We start from the raw sequence: 10,544 nt of genomic DNA, 5'->3' as shown, positions 1-10,544 counted from the left end.
CAGGAAAACGTTTAACAAGAAACTGCCAGACAATTGTCCATGATGCGTGTATCGCTTTCCACTGCCACCAACACTGTGTGCATACTCCACCCGCCCTGCAGCCGAGCAGACACTTGGTCTTGTCAGTATCCAGTGTGAGCATCTTAGTGAGTGAGTGTGCAGCACTACCTTGTTGTTTCGATGTATACATGTTCACTTTTGTACTTATTCACTTTACTTTTTATTTACTAATGCATTAAAACTGTGCCTTATTGTAAGAAGGTCTTTAGTCATTTAATTTGTGTTTGATTCTTTCTACATAGCCTTATATCATAATTTGTTTGTGCAGTGTTTATAAATGATTGTATACTTAAATTCTTGAATGGCTGTATAACCTTCCAGTATATAAGTGAACCACATTCCTTTTTTTCAGTGCTTTCTGGTGGATAGCCTGGAGGTGAGGCCCAGGGGCCTATGGCCAGAGGTCCGGTGTGCAGCAAAGGTGATTCAGTCTCTCTGGGCCTGTTTAGACCCTCACAAGGGTGTGAGCATCGAGTCAGAAGTGCACGTGAAAACGCAAGAGGAGTGAGTGCCAGTAAATGCTCCTTTCTCTGATAAGCCACCTGGCCATGGTCCCTAGAGCCCTTCCCCACCCAGGGTTACTCTTTAGGGTCACTACTCAGAAGTGAAATTACTGGGTCAGAGGATATAAGCATTTTTAAGACTCTTGACAGCTATCCCCAAACTGCTCTCTAAAAATCACCCATTTCTCCTCAACTCGCCTACTGGTAGCATCTGAGAATGCTCTGGTCCCCATACCTTTCCTGGAAAGCAGTGACTTTTTGCCAAAGGGGAATGTTCCTCTACTGCAAGAGAAGCCGTGACCAGGCACAGACTCAGGAATCCTTCCTCACACCTGTTGCAACAACACCTTTTCCTCCCAGGGTCAGGTATCTATTGCCACTGTCACACTGCTTAATGAACCATCCCTGTATGTTGGTGACACACAGTAGTAAGCATTTATTTTTCTAGTCACTGTTTGCAGATTGGCAGATGTGGCTTCACTGCATGCATCCCGGGACTCTCGTCTGCCTCCTAGGCTGAGCAGGGCCATGTTCATCTCTGGATGATGGCAGGGGACTAAGGGAAGGCACAACTGACACACGAATGTGTTACAAGTGTTTTCTGTGTCCTACCTACTAGCAGCACATCGGTCGAGCCTCAGGCCAGGGGTGGGAAAGTGCCCGCCAGCCACTGGGAGGCTGTGGCCAGGGCATGGGCACAGGACAGGTGCAGACCCAGGGCCAGTGTTCCAGCTGCCACTGCTGCTTCCTATTGTTGGAAGTTTAAGAAAGTTTTTTTTTTTATTTGAGGGATCAAGGAGCTACTAATAATATACATAAGATAACACTATAGTATATACACATATTAGTAATTCCTTTTTAAAAAACACAACTCATTTCTTAAAAGATTTTATTTATTTTATTATTTTTCATAGAGGGGGAAGGGAGGGAGAAAGAGTGGGAGAGAAACATCAATGTGTGGTTGCCCCTCACGTGCTCCCCACCAGGGACCTGGCCCACAACCCAGGCATGTGTCCTGACTGGGAATCAAACCAGTGACTGTTTGGTTTGCAGGCCTTTGCTCAATCCACTGAGCTACACTAGCCAGGGCAAACAATTCTTATGCTTCATAGTTCAGCAACCCTGCCCCCTCTTTAACAGAGCCCATCAGGATACCCCCACTTCTGTCTAGTTCCTGATGGCATGTGGCCTCGCTTATCCGGGCAGCGCTCACCTCATGATCTGATTTACTAAAACCAATATGTGATCACTTAAATGACTCGCTTCTGTGTCCTCCCCACCTCACCCCTGCCCTTGAGTGAGTTCAAAGACTCAAAATCTATAAACACCTTTCTTTCAATTACAGTTGACATTTAATATTATTTTATATTAATTTCAGATGTACAAAATAGTGGTTAAACATTTATATAACTTACAAAGTGATTTGCCCCAATAAGTCTAGGCCCCACCTGGCACCACACAGTTATTACAATATTAGTGACTGGATTTCCTGTGCTGTACTTTACATCCCTGTGTCTGTTTTGAAACTATCAATCTGTCCTTCTTAATCCCTTTACCCTTTTCATCTAGGCTCCCATCTCCCCTCCTATCTGGCAACTATCAAAGTGTCCTCTGTATCTGTGAGTCTGTTTCTGTTGTGTTTGTACATTTATTTAATTCTTTCGATTCCACATATAAGTGAGATCACATGGTATTTTTCTTTTTCTGTCTGACTTATTTCACTTGGCCTGATACCCTTTAGGTCCATCCATGCTGTCATAAATGGTCAGATTTCATTCTTTTTACAGCTGAGTAGTATTTCATTGTATATATGAACCACGTCTTTTTATTTTTATTTTTGATAGGCATTGAGTTTTATGTTTTTAAGTGACTAAGTCTAATGAAATACAAAAACAGGTTTACTAAACAGGTCTGAAAGACAGTAAGGGGTTAAGCTATACAGCTAAAGAATGAGGTCTCCCCTCCTCCACACCCAAACTCCACAGCCCCCAGGAAGACCTAGGGCAAGCACAGGGCACTAGATCCTGGTGTATGCTCCAAATCCAAACCACACACTTTGGTTTTTGTTCTCCTCTTAAACGTTATTAAAGAGCCAACCCCAGGGGTCAGAGGGGTCTGCCTATGCTTCGTGGTAGGCACATCAAGCTAGGCCAGCATCAAGCTTGGGCCCGGCATCCCTTGGTTTTGACCACACCTGCCTGTGTGCCTCACTCTTGTACTATGTTTCTTGGCATGCACTTAACCAGGTATGCGAAGCCTGTAAACCCAACTGCACAAACAAGTTTGCCAGGGTGCCCCCCAGCCGAACACATCATGGGGCTCCAGCCGGCCAGCCAGGGAGACTGTGGTGCTGGCTGGTCGGCTGGAGCCCTATGATGTGTGGCCTGGCTCTGGCACACAGCCCTTGAGCTGAACCTGCTCCCTGTCTGGAACCACGTCTGGCTGGGGGAGCACCTGGGGTCTGCTGCCGAGCTTGCCTTGTGGTTTCTGTTTCTGTTTAGTTTCTTTTACTACTTCGGGAAATAATTCACAACAGACTTTGTCTCTTAAAGTAAATGCTAAGCTGTGTGCAGCCAGTTGTATTTTCATGAAGCGCAAAGTCTCTACACTGGCCAGGATGGGGCCCTTCTCCACCGTGAGGCTCAGGAGCCCAGTTAGGATGGTGGGGAGGGACCAGGCCAGGTTCCATGTGTGTGAGTGGAAATCCACAATAGAAAGGAAGATACAGCCTCATTACCCTTAAATTTTTCATTGGGGATTATCCTATAAATATCAGGAGGCTTAAAAGGAAGTTCTCCAGGAAAAATCAGTTTTCTGTGGTAATAGTCACCTTTATAAGGAGTCATCTCAGGGCCTCAGACCACACACTGCTATCTAAGAATATTGGAAAGAGGGGCACGGCACAGATGCAAGGCTCTGGGTCTTTGGGATGCAAAGGCAGTCCTGTTTCCATTGCTGGGCTGCTGCTATTGCTCACCTCTGCCAACCTGTGTATGCACCACCATCACCCTTGGGCTTGCTAAGGTCTTGAAGGAGAATCCGCCAGACTGAGCCTGCAGCACCACCACCTCAGCTTGCAAGACACCCACATCTTCTTTATCCACTCGTGAATCACAGGGCACTTTAGTTACTTCTATCTCTTGGCTACTGTAAACACTACAGGTTCCATGTGCACCTCACAAGAGTGTATACTCTGCTTCTTTGGAATTGTAAATGCTTATTAACTTTAAAAAGCAAAACTGCTGTACAAGTCCAGTTATTCAGTAAATCAGCACAGTTTATTAAAAATCCTAAAGTGTTTTCAGAGCATGGCAGCCCTGCAGCAGCCAGCAGCACATGCACGTGGAGCACCCAGCTCCCCACCTCACCGAGCTCACTGGACATTTTAATTCCAGATTGAAATTTGCCTTTCTTTTTAAACCCTAATACATCAGTCCTGAGTTTTTATTCCATTTCCCTCTCCATTATTTATTGTATTCTGTATCTTGTAATTTCTTGGATTCTTTGGGGAAGTTTATAAGACGGATGCGCCTACTCAAGCTTGAAAATGTCTTTATTTTGCACCCACACTTGAATGCTAGTTTGGCTAGGTATTGGATTCTAGGTTTAAAATAATTCTAGGTTTAAAATAATGTTCCTTCAGAACATTAGAGAAATTGCTCAAATATCTTTTAGCATTCAGCATTAGTGATAGAAAAGTTTGTTGTCAAGCTGGTTTTTCTTTAATTGTGATAACCCAATTTTTCTCTTTGGAAGATAGTAATATTTCCCTTTCATCCTTGATGTTCCAAGATCTTACCACAAAGTGTCTAGAGTTTTAAATTCTATTTTCTTTTTATTCACTCTGCTTAGTATTCAGTGAACTCTATCAGTCTGAAGGCTGTTACAGTTCTTTAGCTCTGGCATTCCCACCCACCATCCCATGATTTATTTGAGTATGTATTTATTTATTAAATTTACTTATTTAATCCTCACCTGAGAACATGCTCACTGATTTTAGAGAGAGGGGAAGGGAGGGATAGAGAGAGGGAGAGAAACATCAATGCAAGAGAAAAACATTGACTGGTTGCCTCTCATAAATGCTCTGACCTGACACTGAACCCACAACTTAGGCATGTGCCCTGACCAGGAATCAAACCCATGAAGTTCTGGCTTACTGGACAATGCTCCAACCAACTAAGCCACACTGGCCATGGCTCTTTGAGTACTTCTTTACTCCCATTTTATCTATTCTCTATTTTGAGGACCCCTGTTAGACAGATGTTGAAATTTCTAGGTCTATCCTCCACATCTCATTACCTTTAACCCATAGTTTTAATTAGTTTGTCTTTCCACACTGAGCATTAGGAGAATTCTTTGTTTTGATCTTCCATGTCACTAATTTCCCTTTAGCTGTGACTATTCTGGTATTCATCCACCCATTGAGATTTTAAAGTTAATCTTCATATTTTACTATTTGCAATTACTCTTTTATGGATGAATTATTCTCTCACATCTCTCACAAGAGGGAAATTATAGCTTTCATAATGCCTTCTTTGTTTTTTTTCTCTTGCTTTCCTTTTGTTGGTCTTCTTTATTTAATGTCTTTTCATAATGTTTTGGGATTTTTGGCCTTCTGTCCATCTCTATATCTAAGCATTTCTATTAGCTTTCATTTTTGATGCATCATGCCACTGATGACTCTGGGGGTGGGGTGAACTCTATACTTGAGAGAGGGATAAGTTCCCTGTTCTTCTTAGGACCCTGGGGTGTGTATGTATGGCCTTGCCACAAGACCAGGTATCCATGTGCTTGGATTTAGCTGGGGATAAAAACTGTGGTCCAGGAATGGTGATCTTCCTGGTTTCACCATGACATTATGGATTTATTTTCTCTCCCATTTCTTCTTCTTCTAATTAAAGAATTTTTTTGTCACTTATGGGATTATGGTTAGGAGGGAGGTCAAATGGGGGTATTTGGTCCTCCATCTGGCTCTAATCTGCATTTTTAGCAAAGCAACCAAGTTTGGAAGTTTAAAACTAACGACATTAAGGCTGAGAGATTTCTTAATGTAAATATATTTTAGCAGAGTTAATGAAGACTTGGAGTGCTTACAAAGTTGGATGTCTTACATGTGTGACAAATTATATATAAAGCAGATTTCATTTCCTTTTTTTAATCAGCAAAGAAAAAAATGTCAAGAAAACCACATCCCTTATATTTTAGCTGCACATTCTAAGGGATAATGAACATTTAAACATTTCCATCATTTGCTGTTAAAATGAATAAAGCTTTACAATAAAATCCCCCAAAGTCTAAAGTTCAAGTTCAAGCCAGCCAGGAGCCCCTCATTGAAACATGGTCCAGGCTTTACCAAAGAGGCCTTTGGTCCCTGGCTGCTCTGTTGGCAACCACAGTGCAGTTTCCTCACCCTGCCCCCCACACCAGTCCCCCTCCCCATCTCCTGTCACTATGGTGATGCTCACTAAGTAAAGTGAACAATCCCAATAGTGTGTACTGGCGCCTTCATTGGCATTTCATCTGTGGCTGTCAGTTTTCACACAACAGCAATCTAATCAATGCATATTTGTTGAATGCATACCATGTGCTTGGTCCTAGAGCCACAAAGGTCAATAGGAGGAGATGCTTTCTCTCAAGGAAGCTTCCCACAGGGGAGAAAAGGCACACGCAGGGACTCCATGGATCAAAGTGGAGCCCAGCTTTCCATGTCGTTGTGGTCGCTGAATTTAAAAATGTTTTATGTTTGTGTGGGTATAATCCTTTTAAAAATGATGTTTAATTTTCAAGTGGAAGATACATTCACTCTTTTTTCCCTCCCCCCTCTAGCTAACCACTTCTGTTAGATTCTTGTCTCTCCTTCTAGCGTTTCCTTATGCAATTATGTATGAATATATATTTAAATTTTCACTTCCCAAAAAGGGTGGCATGCTATATACTTACCAATACATCCTGGAGATCTTCTCATGCCATCCACAGAGAGGCCCCTTGTTATCATCCACAGTCTTAGCAGCCCCTGGGGTGGGGTGGGGCATGTACCGTTTGAGGGTCACTTGGGATGGTTGCAATCACTTACAGGGATGCCTAAATGACTACTCTTGTTTGTGTGCTGAGCGTGTGCATGTGGCAGCATGTGTAGAGCTGCTTTCCAGCAATGGACAGTGGCAGGAAAGGGCACGTGTGTCTGCAACTGTGGCCAGCTCTTCTCTCCAGGCGTGAAACCATTTTGCCCTCTCCCAGCAATGTCTGAAGAGCTCTCCCTCCTCTGGGAGAGTATTTCTAGCCCTTTCTCATCTTCTCATCCCAAATACAACTTCACTGTGCCTCGAAGGGTTGTGTTTGTTCTCCAGTATTAGCACACGTGCAGCTTAGGGTGGGCCAGGGGAGGGATCATCAAAGGGAATCCAGGCTGTTTGAGGGATGGTATGGAGCACAGACTGGCTGGGGTTCAGGCTCAAGCTGCTGAGCAGTGGGAGGGGAGGTCAAGCACAGATTGTGGAGAATTTGGGCTGCCAATCACCAAGAGCTTTGGATTTTTCCTGCAGGTAATAAATTACTGAAGGTATCATGTTGGAGGGGAAAGATGGTTAGAGCCATGTCAAGGCAGATTTGAAAACCACTGGCTTTGTTAGAGGGTCTAGAGACTGTACTTCTTAATCCTTACACATTCCTGCTGTGTTTGCTCCGGTGAGAAGAAGTATATATAACATTGCTATTCAGCAGGTGTCTGTTGCATTGCATGGAGTGGGGCAGGGGGAGAATTCACAGCCAGGAGGGGTAACTGTTCTGATCAGCTTTCAGAATAGATGGGGCAAAGGACCACTTTCCCACTTGGCCCCTCAAGAACTGTCCTAAGCATTGTTATTCAATGCACAGTAACTGAGACTCTGAGTTACTTCAAGCTCACCAGCTGGCTAGCTCCTTTGACCAAGGTTTCTTAGCCTCTAAGCCTGCAGGATCACTTCTCACCTTCAAAAAAGAGGTGGTCATTATGGGGCAACCCTTTGTCCCAGGCACCATGAAAAGCAGGCAGCAGACATATAACTTAGGCCAGCTTCCCAAGACTTCGCTTAGCTGTTTCCCATTCACCCACAGCGCCTGACTCCCTGAAGTACAGGAGGTTCCAGGGCAGTAGCCTGAAAGTTCTGTGCTTAGGAAACAGTGCAGACTTTCTTGTGATTGAGTGTCAGGAACGCAGAATGTGAGGGTGGGAAAGCCCTCAAGAGGAAGCTTCCTCAGGAGGAAGCTGATCTCTCTGGAGCTTGGGGCAAGGCCCTTTCCCAGCTGGGCTTCCTGCAAGGGCAGTGGAGGCCACCTTCCATGGGGAAAGGGAAACTTGCCCACAGAAAAGGCTGCAGGATTCCCTTCACAGATGCCATTGGCATCCAGCTACTGGAATTCATGGTCTGACCATCTTTGTTCCATCTGATCTTTATTTAACTAACTCCAGAAAACTGTCTGTGTTGTTACTTACCACAGCCCAGAAATGTGAATGTAATCATTATCCATAGTGTTTCAGAGAGGACGCACCACCACTGGATGACCAGAAGTTCAGAGTCATGAGAAGGAAATGAAGGGTCTGAAATAGAAAAAGTTGTCAACGTCATACCCAAGTTCACCCTGGATTATTCAGCATATGCTTCCAGTTTCCAGGTCAGCAGGCTGTGGCTGTGTGTTTGCAGCCCTGAAACAGTCCCTTACAGGCCTGGGTCTCCTCGGTCTCTGTCCTCAGGGTGATTCTGGTGAACCTGGGACTTTATCTGAGGAGTCAATGCTCAGAAGAGCTCCACGATAATGCTGGAGACAAAGGCTGTGGTCGTGGGCAAGGACTCTGTCTGGGAAATCAAGATGTTCTGAGTGGATTCCATCTAATCCAACTGGGAAGGCACAGAGGGCAGAGGCCCCAGGAGATGGAGCAGAACAATCTCTTCTCACTTGCTTAACACCCTGAAGAAGGGTCCCTGGGACACCTGTTCTTCTTGGACATACTGAAGGTCATGTGACAGAGTGGGACTATTTTAATATCAAGTGTCACTGGGACATGAAAAATAAAACCCAGTTTAAACCCTTATATGAGTCAAACCCAATTTATTTCATTTTCTAAGGGGCAAATATTTTTTGTCCTAATCATTTGCCATCAAGTCATGAACGGAGAGAGACAGTGACATTCCCTGTGCTGGATGCCCCTGCCCCCCACCCCAAGCTAATTAAACACATTTCTTTGGTTCTGTATTATGACCAGTAGAAGGAAAATGAGGGAAAGGAAGAGAGAGTAAATCAGTTCATTTGATAACTCCTTGGCAAATATTTTTTGAGCACTTACTATTTTCAGCTCTGAAATGGGACTGTAGTGAAGACAGACCCAGCCCTTGCTCCCAGGGGCTGAACTTGCTGGTGGTTCAAGGAAGCAAGCAGCCAGCCTGACAATCTGGGTTTGACAGGTGAAGTGGCTGAAGGAGGAGGGACAGGAGGAGGGACAGTTGAAGAAAAAACACAGAGGTGAGAGAGGGAAGCCCATTCCAGGCATCGAGCTGATGGGGCAGCAGCTAGAATACAAAGTGTGGGGAGGAACAGGCAGGGCCTCCAGCTTAGAGGGCGAGCTCCATGCCACACAGAGTGAGGCCTTTGCTCATAGAGGTAGAATGGGGAGGACAAGGCTGTCCCAGGGACAGAGTCCAGTGAGACATTTAGTAGGGAAAGGATGTGGAAGGCGGGGTGCAGATTTGAGATACCCTAGGACAAGCAGGTGGCATGGGTAAAGGGGGTGTGGGAAGGAGGGGTCAGACCAAAAAAACTGAAATATATACAAACACATAGAGGCTACACAACTTGTTACTAAATAATGAAGGGGTTGACAACAAGATCAAGGAAAAAAAATCAAAAGTTACTTTGAAACAAGGGAAAACAAGAACACAAAACTCAAAATCTATGGGACACAGCAATCCTAAGAGGGAAATTCATATCATTACAGGCCTTACCTCAAGAAACAATAAAAATCTAAAATGAGCTTTCTAACCTTACACCTCAGGGAACTAGAAAAAGAACAACAAACAGCCCAAGTGAGTAAAAGAAAATAAATAATAAAGATAAGAGCAGAAATAAATTAAATAGTCTATAATATATAAAATATAAAATATCAATGAAACCAAGTGCTGGTTCTTTTGAAAGATAAACAAAATTGATAAACCTTTAACCAACCTCATCAAGAAAAAAAGAAAGAGGACCCAAAAATATAAAATAAAAAATTAAAGAGAAGAGACAACTGACACCACAAATATAAAGTATTATAAGAAAATGCTATAAACAACTATATGCCAACAAATTGGACAATCTGAAAGAAGTGGATAAGTTCCTAGAAACACACAATCTTCCAAAACTGAATCGAGCAGAATCAGAAAATTTGAACAAACCAATAACAAGTAATGAAATCCAAGCAGTAATAAAAAAAATCTAACAATTCCTAGACTGGTTGGCTCTATATGTGAGATTTTAAAAAATATTCAAAGAAAAACTAACACCTATCCTTCTTAAACCATTCCAAAAATTCAAGAGGAGAGAAATTCTCAACCTCATTTTATGAGGCCAGCATTATCCTAATTTTAAAACCAAATAAAGACACTACGAAGAAAGAAAATCATAGGTCAATATCCCCGATGGCTAAAATTCTCAACAAACTATTGGCAAACTGAGTCCAGCAACACATCAAAAAGATCATACATCATTGTCAAGTGGGATTTATTCTGAGGATGCAAGGTTAGTACAATATTTGCAAATCTATAAGTGTGATATACCATATAAAAATGAAGGATAAAATAATATGATCTACCAATAGAGGAGAAAAAGCACTTGAAAAAATTCAGCACCCACTATGATAAAATTTTTAAGCAAAGTGTCATTAGGGGGAACACAGCTCAACATAGAAAGACCATATTTGACAAACCCAGAGCCAACATCATGCTCAATGGGTAAAAGCTAAAAGCATCT

At 43.2% G+C, this 10,544-nt stretch overlaps 1 pseudogene; it reads right to left on the bottom strand.

The window, feature by feature from the left end:
• Window positions 1-2,770: 2,770 nt before the first annotated feature.
• On the bottom strand, window positions 2,771-3,424 carry LOC118994039 (ubiquitin-conjugating enzyme E2 J2-like; annotated as a pseudogene).
• Between the last annotated feature and the right edge of the window lie 7,120 nt (window positions 3,425-10,544).

The sequence above is a fragment of the Sturnira hondurensis genome, unplaced genomic scaffold (genome assembly GCF_014824575.4).
Source record: "Sturnira hondurensis isolate 20B ecotype Veracruz unplaced genomic scaffold, ASM1482457v3 Scaffold0009087, whole genome shotgun sequence".
In the NCBI taxonomy this organism is placed as follows: Eukaryota; Metazoa; Chordata; class Mammalia; order Chiroptera; family Phyllostomidae; genus Sturnira; species Sturnira hondurensis.
This window is presented reverse-complemented; position numbering and strand designations above follow the sequence as displayed.